This window comes from Muntiacus reevesi, chromosome 4, assembly GCF_963930625.1.
Source record: "Muntiacus reevesi chromosome 4, mMunRee1.1, whole genome shotgun sequence".
NCBI lineage: Eukaryota > Metazoa > Chordata > Mammalia > Artiodactyla > Cervidae > Muntiacus > Muntiacus reevesi.
In genome coordinates, this window is record NC_089252.1 from 42,410,999 (window position 1) to 42,423,650 (window position 12,652).

At 42.9% G+C, this 12,652-nt stretch overlaps 1 protein-coding gene across 1 annotated transcript in view; it reads left to right on the forward strand.

The window, feature by feature from the left end:
• SETBP1 (SET binding protein 1) overlaps positions 1 to 12,652 on the forward strand; it is a 399,560-nt gene that overhangs the window by 189,506 nt on the left and 197,402 nt on the right. The gene's annotated exons all lie outside the window — the stretch shown is intronic.

A 12,652-nucleotide genomic window follows, 5' to 3' on the forward strand; every position in this document is an offset into this window, starting at 1 on the left:
TGTGGCCTGGAGCGGGCTGAGTAGTTTCCTCATCTGTAAAATGGGTTCATATTACCTCTTTAACGGGGAGATCTTGACAGTAAAATAGGCAGTTAGCTCCTATTCCTGAGAACTAGGGGGATGAGTTTTACTGAGGCATATTTCAAGTGAATAAAGGTAGAATTTGCTGAAGACTAAAATAGGGAGCAGCACTTCCTCAGAATGATTCAAGCTGGGTGTCCATCTGTCAGAGAAGTTAGAAAAGGGGATTCCTACATCGGAGGGAGGCTGGTCTGGATAATCAGCCCCTGGATCCCTTCTACACTAAGACTTCTAAAGCCAAAAACATCCTTAGGCAAGTCACTGACCAATTTTTTTTGCCTCATTTCCTCCATCTGTCAAACAGACAGGATAGTTTCTGTCCCTCATGCGTTTCATTGTTGTTGAGATGATTAAGTGTGATCATCACCTGAAACGTTTTTAGATCTAGGAGTAAAGATATTTCATCAATATCATACTTCACCATTCTTTTATAAAACCACTTTACACCTTGGAATAAAGCAGCCTTCCCTGTGATATGATTGTGAAGAACGCCTGTTATACTGCACTCAACAGATAACAGAGGGTGAATAATTAAAAGACAACCCTATTGTCAAATTATTGTCAGTACTATGTGGAAATAAGCTTGTGAGTTTTAGAATTAGGATGTGTGTTAATATCCCGTGAGGTCAAGGAAAGCCCTAGGGTGAACGGGGGAGATTAGGCCACTGCTATTGACACGTGCCTTGTGTTTAGATACATCAAGGGTAGATACAGCTTCCCTACCCTCTTGTCCCAGAGTTAATACCTGCTCCATATAACTCTCCATGTAGCAATAGATATTCTGCCCTCCAAATTATGGGCTACTCACCTCTATTCTTAGCTGCAGTTCCTTAGATCTAGAATTTCTTTTAATCGAAAGACCTGGGGATTCCAATTCTTCTTATCCGGTTAGAAATGAAGCACAGCAAATAGCTGTAGTGGGAACAGTTACAGTGTGATTATGGAGTAACTGATTGATTATGGATACTTTCCTAAAACCAGGCTTATGTGGAGAGAAACAAGAGGCTGCTTACTTCTCCAAAGAATGGTGAACTATAATATTGATGAGATACCTTTACTCCTGGATCTAAAAACGTTTCAAACGATGATCTTAATCATCTCAACAACACGAAGGGACAGAAACCATCCTGCTTATTTGACAGACGGAGGAAATGAGGCAAAAAAAAAAAAAAAAATTGGTCAGTGACTTGACTAAGGATGTTTCTGACTTTAAAAGTCTTAGTTCAGTAAGAGATGGAGAGCGTGGATTCTCCTAAACATACACTTAGGCCTCACCAGCTTCTCAATTCTGCGCAGGGTCCTGTCTCTCCTTCCACTCTGCCACTCCACCATTCTTCCTATGATAACTCACTCCCAAGTACCTTCAGTAATCGACAGTTCATGTGACGCCTGATAGTGCTTTGGGTGAGGAGCAGGGCCATCCGTAGCCTTTTCCAGATTCACAGCTTGTCAGATCATGAGGTGATCTTACAGCATTTCCCATGTCAGGCATGAAATACTGAGGGCCAGGCAGGGACATAACTTGCCCAAGGTCACCAGATGAACTGCCAAATGTAGCCATCAAAGTGAACATTGTCAGTCCCATGGTGGGCCCTTTGTGCTATAAATAAAGGACTTGGGCATATGATTACTAAGGGGGTTTCAGCCTAAGTTAGCAGCTACTTCCAGTCCTGCTGATAGAGCATCTGTGTGTTGTATTCATTTTGTGCAGCCTCGGTGGGCAGCATCTAGAGATGTACCCTGCCCCACTGAGTCAGCCAGAAATTCTGAGCAGGCTTGTCCAAAACTAGGTGGACTGTGAGTCAGGCACACATGTGATTTCAGGGAGAACCAGTTAAAGGATATCTTATTGGGGGAAGAGATGCAGGGAGATATAGTCCACATATGATGGCTTTTGATAAAAAGAAAATATCTGTTTTCCAGAGAGATGATCTTATTCTTCAGAGTAAAATCATAAGAAACCATTTTTAGCAAACAGTTAGTTGAAGCAAGACTATGTGAAGTAGATACATACACACCTAGGCAGAAAAGAGTTTTTGGTGAACCAGCTACTTCCAGAAGTCCTATAAAAAATACACGAGGAACAGAGTTTTAACAAAGTCCCAGGATAGATATTTCAGAGAACCATGCCTTCTTCAAAGTTGTTATGCTAGGACTCTAGTCCTGTTTTCCAAGGGTGTTCTGTTGGCTTAATATACTGGAGAACATCATTAGAAAGCTGTGGCAGACCCTGTAGAGTATCTTTAATGGTGAAGAATCATTCTGGAAACAGCCAGATGTCTCAGTCCTCAAGGAGACCCTGTTCTAGGAAATGGCAGGACCAAGTAAATACATAGCACATACAATGACTGTAACATTGTACAGTCTTAGAGTGCAAGAGCAGGACCATTTGTGAAAGAGCTTGCATGTTAATTGTGCAAACAGTTTTCAAATAGAGTCTCAAAGTCATTTTCATTTCAACCACTAGCAAGGAGTATAAACAAACAAGTTCCACTTGGTTAATTAAAATAAATAAGCAAATAACCCGATTTACATCTTTAAAAAGACTCAGTAATCTTTCTAATGAAAAACTATAAGCAGAGGTATTTGGTAAACTAAGACTGTCTTTTTTATTTTTATAGTTCAAGAATATTTAATTTTGATTTATTAATTTTTATTGGGATATAGTTGCTTTATAATGTTGTGTTAGTTCCTTCTGTGAGGCAAAGTGAATCAGCTCTATGTGTGCATATAACTCCTCTTTTTGGGATTTCTTTCCCATTTAGGTCACCAGGGAACACTGAGTTCCTTGTGTTATATGCAAAGTTCTCATTAGTTATCTGTTTTATACATCGTAGTGTATATATGTCCATCCCAATCTCCCAACTCATTCCACTTCCCCTTCCCCCTGTCCCTTGGTATTGATATGTATGTTCTCTATGTCAGTGTCTTTATTTCTACTTTGCCAGTAAGTTCATCTGTATCATTTTTCTAGTTTCCATGTATAAGCAATATTCTACAATATTTGTTTTTCTCTTTCTGACTTACTTCACTCTGTATGACAGTCTCTAGGCCCATCCACGTCTCTGCAAATGGCACAATTCTGCTCCTTTATATGGCTAAGTAATACTCCATTGTATGTATGTACCACGTCTCCTTCATCCATTCCTCTGTTGATGCACGTTTAGGTTCCTTCCATGAGCTGGCTTTTGTAAGTAATGATGCACTGAGTTTCAGAGTGCATGTATCTTTTTGAATTAATTGGTTTTCTCTGGGTATATGCCCAGGAGTGGGATTGCTGGATTGTATGGTAGTTCTATTTTTAGTAAAGGCCTCCATATTGTTCTCTACAGTGGCTGTATCATTTACATTCCCACCAACAGTGTAAGAGGGTTCCCTTTTCTATACACCCTCTCCAGCATTTATTGTTTGTAGAATTTTTTGATGATGGTTATTCTGCTAGTGTGAGGGGGTGGCTTATAATTTTGATTTGCATTTCTCTAATTATTAGTGATGTTGAGCGTCTTTTCATGTGTTTATTGGCCAACTGTATGTCTTCTTTGGAGAAATGCCTACTGAAGTCTTTCCCTTATTTTTAGATTGGGTTGTTTGCTTTCTTGATATTGAGTTGCATGAGTTATTTGTAAACTTTGGAGATTAATTCCTTGTCAGTTGCTTCATTTGCAAATATTTTCTCCCATTCTGGGGGTTGTCTTTTTGTTTATGATTTCCTTTGTTGTGCAGAAGCTTTTAAGTTTAATTAAGTCTCATTTGTTTATTTTTGTTTTTATTTTCATTACTCTAGGAGGTAGGTCAAAAAAGATCTTGCTGCAATTTATGTCAAAGAGTGTTCTGCCTATGTTTTTCTCTAAGAGTTTTATAATATCTGGTCTTACATTTAAGTCTTTGATCCATTTTGAGTTTATTTTTGTGTATGGTGTTAGAGAGTGTTTTCATTTCATTCTTCTACATATAGCTGTTGCATATAATTTTCCCAGCACCACTTACTGAAGAGGCTGTCTTTTCTTTATTGTATATTTTTGTCTCCTTTGTCATAGATTAGGTGACCATAGAGGTGTGGGTTTATCTCTGGACTTTCTATCCTGTTACACTGATCTATATTTCTATTTTTGTACCTGTACCCTACTGCAAACACTGTATTGCTGATGTGCTCAGTTATTTATGGCCAACTCTTTGCGACCCCATGGACTGTAGCCCACCAGGTTCCTCTGTTCATGCAGTTTTCCAGGCAAGAATACTAGAGTGTGTTGCCATTTCCATCCATCTCCAAACACTATACTAGCTAGAAGAAAAAAAGGAAAGGAGGAAGGGAGGAAGGGAAACAGGGAGGGAGGCAGAGGGGGTGAGCTTGGTTAGGGAGAGAATAGCCACACGATGTATCAGTGCAGACCCTAGTGAGTTCTTGGTCAGCCAGGGTTCAGGAATGAAGCTCCTTTGGGAAAAGTCAACTTGAATTCAGAGAAATGTGAGGGGAAGATCAAGATGTTACCTTAGATGCCTGCACCGTAAGGCTGCGTGGGGCTTATGGGAAGTGAGAAGTCTGGCTGTTCCATGCATGATGGGTCATCTGGGGCCTGACTGGCTGTGGTTCCAATGTCCCTGGGCCGTGGATGAGACCCTGACACAATAGGGAGGGAGGAAGCACCGTTTCATTTAGTGGTTCCAGAGGAGGTCATGGATGCCTTAGACAGAGGAGTGGACTTGCCACGATTTCAGAGCTATGTTCAAATTCCAGTTCTGCTGCTTTTTGCTCTCATAACTTTGGGTAAATCAGTTAACCAATTTGAGCTTCAGTTTACTCAACTGTGAACTGGTGAAAAATAATACTATCCTGCATTAATAAAGTGAAGATTAAGAGGAATACTAAGTTAAAGTATCTACCTGGTACAATGAAGGGCCAAAGTAGATCCTAAAAATAATTATTTTTTATATCATAATTGCCAAGAGTTCAGGGTAGGCTTTCAAAGGAGGAGATTCTTCCACTTTACTTGTGGCTTACAAAAGCTGTGGCTACCTTCAGTTACAAGGCTCAGCTCTCACTGGATCCAGCTGGACTTTATCCCTTTTAGATATTCACCTGTAATTGTGATTAATTGCTCTAGACTTGGCCTGAGAGACCCAGAGTCTCAGCCAAATTGGCTACACTGAGCTGAGGAGCCAAGCTTTTGACTCCAGTGCTCAGATACTCTCTGAAGCAAGCACCTTCTGACTTTTCCATTTTCTGCTGCTGACTGAGCCTAGGGGTGTAAATCAGTTCCATTGGATTTGCCAAGGAGATGCATTAGAAAACTTTAATACTAGTTTTGGAGCCAAATGAGCAGATCATCTGGTCAGTTTGAAGCAGAAATGCAGTACCAGATGAGAAGGCAGGGAAGAGGGTGGGTTCTCCCCTAGTATCCAGCTTCACTTGGGATGTTCAGTGAGGGCAACCTCCATTCCTGGCCTTTATGGACTTTGGGAATAACCCACAGATGCTTCTGATGCAATGTGAATTTTGCGTTTTGTTCAAAGAAAAGAACCAACAACCCAGATTGCACTCCTGGAAAGCAGCATATCCTTAGCTCCTTTCTTTTCTGATGTTAGCTATGATTTCTTTTTAAAATTTATTTTATTTATTATTTATTTGACTGCAGCAGGTCTTAGTTGGGGCATGCAGGATCTTTAGTTGTGGCATGTACTGCTGTTCGCAAACTCTTAGTTGTGGCATTTGGCATCTACTTCCCTGACCAGGGATTCAACCTGGGTCCTGTGCCTTGGGAGCATGGAGCCTTAACCACTGAACCACCAGAGGAGTCCCTAGTTATGCTTTCTTAAGTGTGTAGTCTGCTGAACTTCAGATGGAAAAAAAAAAGACATTACTGCCTGCACAAAGTGGAAAGAAAAGAAGAGAAAGCATTTTCTCAATGAGTAACTCATGGCAAGTATTAAAAAGGCTGATTTCTTAAAATGAGATCTGGTCATGCATCCCTTCCACTCCTAGTAAGAGATGACCCTCTGAGCGTCTTTAAAGAGGTAAACTGGTTAATTCTCTTATTCCAAGTATATTCTGTTAGCATCAGAGTGTCTTGTTAACTAAGTAGGGGCCTTGTCTTTTAAGATATGCACTTTCAGCTTTTCTTCTTTATAGTTTCCAATGAACTAGATCTTAAATAGAAGTTCCATATAAAATGCCAGTAAAAGATGTGCCATTCTGACTAAAGTGGGATGGGGACCTGGATCACCCTAACTCATCTTCTCTCACCTACTTTGCAATCCCTTCTTTAGAATCCAAAGTTCCTTAGGGGACAATTTGAAAACCACTGTTCTATAAGTGTCCTTTGCATGGTTCATTTTGAAATATCAGAGGCATCATAGAGGACATGATAGACCTTCTTTTAATATACACTACAAAAGTAGTGGGGGACGGGGTCATGGAGTATTATGATGTAGTGGAAGGGAACATATGTTCACCAAACCAGATTCCCATGCCTCCCTACCACCTGCAAATGGTGGAACCCCAGAAATGACTTCATCCTCTTGAACTACTTTTTACCAAAATGCATAATAAATGAGGATGTGAACATTCATGTCATTAGTTCATACCAGGTTTACTTCCCACCCAACTCCACGCAAGATGCCCTACATCCATGAAATCCAGTTTCCTTGGTCTGCAGAACAAGTCATTTAAAAAGAATTTTACTGGGAAGTTCAAAAAGGGCAGGATGAGCTTTTGTAGGTTCACCAGGTTCAAATTATGCCAAATAAGACTTTGTCTCAGTGAGTTCCAGATTAGGGCATTCAGAGGCTTCTTCTGTCATTCGGGCTTGGTGCTTATAGCTCTAATCTGCAAGAAGGATTAAATACATGCTCACCCAGAAGTTGAAATATTATAACTGTGACTTGGACAGCAACCAAATATGCACACCATTCTAAGAGCATAGGTTCTATGTACAGGATCACACGTGGAATCTTTGAAAGCAATGTAAGAGCTCTTTTGGCTGCATGTCTAGGGGAATTTGTTACAGATCTGACCTATAAATATTAGAACTCCATTATTTAAAAAATAATAAAAGAAAAGTATAAGCCATCAAGACCAGACTTGCTTGGGGTTATATTCAGTTATTATTAGTCATCCTCATTGCTCTTTGGAACAAAGCCTGAAACTAAGACTGGAGGTATCAGTGGTTTCAGGTTTAACCTTTAAAATTCCTAGAGGCTGAAGGGATTTAGCTGAAGGGATTTAGCAAAAGGACACTCAGCCCAGCTAGGATGGCCACTTCAAGTGTGTAACTTAGGCTGTGAAGAAGCTGGCTGCCTGGCCCCTGCATAACCCGCCCTAAATGCTTTGGCAGTTAGGATGAACGCTTTCCGAATTGTAAGGTTGTTTACCTTTGGTTTGGATGTGGATGTGACCACAGCCTCACTGGGATGGTGACCCCGTGTAGCAGCTTGAGTGACCATCTGTCTAAATTCCTATTTGCACACCAGTAATAGAGACACAACGCAGGACTAACTCTTTGCCCTCCTGTCTGTCCTTCTGAGTAGGAATCCTTCTAGAGAGTGTAGACAGCCTCTTAGAAGTGTTTTGTGGGGGAGAATTCCTGGAAAAAGAGAGAGGAGACTAGACAAAGTCCGTTACACCTCTTTTATCCCTGAGGTTAGAGAGATTCACTGGGGTACTAAAACTGTGGGGCCAGAAGGAACGTGCAATTCATATTACACATGGTAAAACGAGACCTGAATAGGTGAAGCGACACCAAAACAGATCCCATAGTGAGTGGAGGCAGACCCAGGGCCAGGATGCAAGTTTTCGCCCTCTGTGTCTGAACGTTTGTGCAGCAGTGTTCCAGCTATCATCCTGTGAGGAATAGCGACCTGGTGGTTCCGTTTTACCGCTCTTAATTCAGTGTCCACATTTCCTTCTGTGTTCCTGGAACTCTGTTGCAGGCTTACTCGTGGTTAGTTTCAGAGCCTTTTGCTTGGTAGAAACCAAGCTTTCTTTCTTAGCTGCCTTTGCTCTGTCTTAACCTCTGACTTACTTTGCTGCTCTCTTCTCCCCCTTTTGAGTCTCCCAGCCCCGGGTATTAGGTCATCTAAGACTTTTTTTGAGTTGCATAAATATGGTTGACTTTGTTGTTTCTGATTTGTCCACTGGCTAAGTCACTCTTTCTGGGCCTCGGTTTCTAGTTGATTCCTAACAACTCCAATTGCACACATAACTGGGTGCTTGTGTTGCTTCCGGGAATGCTGACTTCCACACAGGCTAACCCCAACTGTTCTGTGGTTTGAGAAAGTGGGGTGGGATGCAGTTCATGGTCCATCCTGTAGCCAAGGTAAGAAGCAGGTGAAAACTTCACAGCATAAAGAGGCGATGCTCCATTTCCTACAAAAATAGGAAAGGGAAAGGAGAATAGATTGAAAAGAGGACAAGTGAGATAAAAAGCATACTTAATGAAAGGATGGTGTCTTTAAGGGAAATTTGAAATAGGGTCATTTGTTCTCCCCAAAGCAGTCTTTGCTCTGTTCCTTTATCTGTGTACCTGCCTACCTCTGCATCCACCACCCATCTATCCATCCGTCCATCTCACATGTTGTCATTTGCTTTTCTGGCCCACAGCAAGTGAATATTGGAGAAGAGCAAATGACCCAGAGCATCCCTAGCACGGCCAGGCTTCACTGTGTCCAGCTGCATGTCTACAAGGCTGAGATTCTTTCAGCCAGATGTTCAGTGTGAGCCCCCTGCCCATGTTATATCAGGAACTCCCTTCCCAGACGCCTGTGTCCTGGGTCAGCCAGAGGGACTGGTGGAGACATACTAGGCTCCACCCTAGCCAGATGTGGTGTGTCCTTTTGATGAGGGGAAGTAATGTTCCTGGGGCTGGAGGTCACAGAGGAAAGTGGAACAGCCTCCTCTCCTCCTTTGAAGGAAGCTCTGGAAGCTGTAGACGTTAGCAGGTGAAAAGGAAGCTGTTTGAGAGGCAGTCTGAGGCCCATGGAGGTCCCAGGGTGATGCTGGCTGCAGCTGTGCTGGGGGTGACTTCTGGTGCCGGAAGCAAAGGGATCCCATCCAGCGAACTGGCTGTGAGAGGAGTGCAAACGGAATGCTTGTGAAACAAAAGCCGTTTCTCTCACCCGAGGGCCCCACAGCTGCCTTCATCTTACTCTAAACCCCCTGCTCCCCAGCCTGCCCTTTGGGCTTAGAGAAACCCAGAAAAAAAATTGAGCTTGCGCCAAGAGAGAAAGTGCAGCTCCTCCAAAATGGAAAGCAGGGTCATCGTCCCAATGTTCTGAATGTGGACTATTGCAGAGAGCAGGGAGACGTGTCAGGAATGAGAACGGGTCTGAGACAGGGCCCCAGGATCACTGCCCAGCTCCACCAGGGAGATGAAAGAATTTTCTCCTTCCTTTGCCTTTTAAATGTAATTCCGTCTGCCCTTCTCCCCCACACCCGCCCAGCTCTCTTGCTGGGAGCAGTGCAGATATTCAGCCATCCTGGGAAAAGGCAGGATCCTTTTCATTAGTGCCAGCCTGATTGAAGTCCCCAGAGCCAGTGAGGATTGAATTTTCCTCTCTCTCTGCCTCCCCTGTCCTGAATCCCTCCCCACACTGCAGGATGCCCCGAGCAGTGAACTGTTGTCCCGTGGGATGGGATGAGCATGGGATCTGGTTGTGAGGGACAGTTTGGATGGTCTGGATCAGTGCTTTTGAGGACGCTCCTTATGGAAGGACATTCTCATCTCTTCTTGGCCATGCCTCCGCCTCTCCTGAGTGCTGAGCCCAACTTCCCTACCTCTTCAGGATGGAGGCCAGCAGCCAGTCATGCCTGGGTGTGAGGGTTGGACCGGACCAAGACAGTCACTCGTGGATGTTTCTGCAGAGGGACCAGGGGTCGGGGACCCACACAGGCTTGTTGTTAGCTTAGCAGTGGGACTTGAAGAAGCCACTTCTCAACTTTGTGCAAAACAAGGACTTAGTCTGGAGGTTTCAAATTTGTTTTAGTGGCAGAATATTTGTTCTCAAATGAAACTACATACATGAAAAAGAGAAAAGCTGAGCTGTTCTGGTTGAAAGGAGGGAGAGATGGAGAGAGCAGGGATCCTCTGTCTGTACCACCTTCTCTCCTCTAGTTGCCCGGCAGAGGTGGTCCCTGAGCTGCCTGGAGACACAGTGATTTCCTCATCCATCCAGGGACCTTTGGCTGTCTCTTTCAAGTCCTAACAAAACTGGAAGTCTTTTTGGGGGGTCAGATCTAGGTGGCCTTCAATCCTGAAATATGGGAGGACTTCCTGTTGTGTATTTCTAATCTGCACCTGATCTCCACTCTTCAGTGCCTGAGGGCCGGTTCTTTGTCCTTTCCTGGGTGCAGAATGTGGAATCGCCTATGAAATAATCAGCTCTAGAAAGGGGTGTTTTCAAGGAGTGTGGTTTATATTTTGCCCATACTGTTCTTTCTTTAATTTAACCTTGACTCGTGCCCTGAAGCATAAACTGATATTCTCTAGTAAAATCTTTCGTGGGTATAGAAAGACTTGTTCCCATGTTGGAGCTGATTAATTCATCCAGATGTTTGAATGCTTACATCATGCAGGAAGTGCTCTAGGTGCTATGCATTCTAGGTGTCATTTCCTCTTGTCAACTTGAAGGATGTCATAGGCCTTCTCTCACACATCTCAGCAATTTAGTCATTCTAACCCTCACCTCTAGTTTGACAGTATTCCTCACTTTTAAGTTATTTGACCAACAGGCTTTCAATGACTAATTGTATGTCAAGACTTTTTTTGAGAAATGCAATAGTTGTGTGAGATACAAACCATTGTCTTGTTGTGCATGGGCTTGTTTAGGCTAAAAAAAGGAAATTTTAAATATATTTTAAATTTATTTAAAATAAATTTTAAATACACACACGCACACACACAACAGCACAAGATAAAACTTTAAATAATTAAGAACTAAATTGTAGGAATTCCCTGGCAGTCCAGTGGTTAGGACTCTGTGCTTCTACCACAGAGGGCACAGGTTTGATACCTGGTCAAGGAACTAAGATTCCACATGCTGTGCAGTACAGCCAAGAAAGAAAAAAGAACTAAATTTCATGCATCTTTTGCTTTTCTAAGAGAAAGGAAAAGGATATAAATTTTCCAGTGAGGATAGGATAGATCCTAACTTTGTTGAGCTGGGGACATAAGGAATCATAACAGAAAATGCCATATCTCTATTTCCATTCAATCTGGATATGATTATTTCTCAATCCCAAACCTCTGATTTGACAAAATAGTGCAAATGCTAAGATGCTATGAATACCCTTGTGGTTTATTTTCTGTTGCAGCATCTCAGAACTAGGAAGAACTAGATGTTTTGCTCTCATTTCTGTTGCCTTGTAAACCAATAAAAAGGCAGAAGAGTTCCTGCCATACCTGTGTGACCTAAAAACAGTTACTTAACCTCCCAAAGTCTCAATTTTCCCATCCATAAAGTGGGGATACTTTCTATCTCATGAAGGAGTTATGAAGATTAAAAAAATTTCTGTAAAGCAGTGACCATGATGCTGATTCCCTCCCTTCTTCCTTAAAGCATGCCATGGCTGGCAGGGGATGATGCAAAGTGAGCTGCCTGCTGGGGTTGGTAAACCCCTTTCCTATGTCTCCTTCCCACTGCCCCCCTGAAGGGGCTCCCTGCACTGCCACCTGGCCATTTTTAAGTCTCAGTTCCAGCTCTTATTTTAGTAACCCCACCCTGACCTTTCTTGCCTTACGTTGTTCACAGTTTGACACTGACTCTGTCTCTGCTCACACTGACACATGCGTGTCTTACCCTTGGACCAAATTGTATGTTCCTTGCAGGCAGAGATGCCGTATAATTATGTCCGGCCCTAATGTCTCCTCAGGTGCCCTCGTAGCTTGTTTTTGGCAGTGTTTGCAGTCAGAGGGGCTGAGCTGCCTCTCTCTCAGGATGGTGCCACCTTTCCAGGCAAATTCCACGTCCCTGGGGTTGGGGGGTGTGGCGGGCTCGGGGTGGGGGGGAGGGCGGGAGGTGGGAAGCTGCCTGCAGGCCTGGGTATGGGGAGAAAGGTACAGCTTTTGCAATCTCCACCTCCTTCCTGCTCTATCCCAGAGTTTACACCACTTTGTGCATCATTTTAGGCAAAGTCATTGCCTAAAGAGCAATGAGCTCAGTTGAACTTTTCTGAGCTAAAGAGCCCGGTTGAGCTTTTCTAAGGCTGGAGGCACTGCAGCCCAGCATGACTTCCTCTCTTTCTTGAACCAAACAAAATATTGTTACAGCAAACATGAAATCTCTCTTATTTTTCACAAACGCTCTCCAGGCCTAACAAAGCTAGCAAGCAGTCACACTCCTTGAATCAAAATAAGCATCTGCCTTTTTTCTCTTTATCCCGCTTTCCCAGCATTTTTGAGCAACAATTAAGAATGTGAGTATTTTATTAATTCATCTTAGGACTCCACTGAGTGTTTTCTGGAGAGCATGCAAATGTATTAAAACCTTAACTTTACCCTTTAATGTAGATTGAACACAGAGATACAGAACGTACATAGCCTGACTTACCATTAATATTGTGCCTGATTGTTGGACTCAT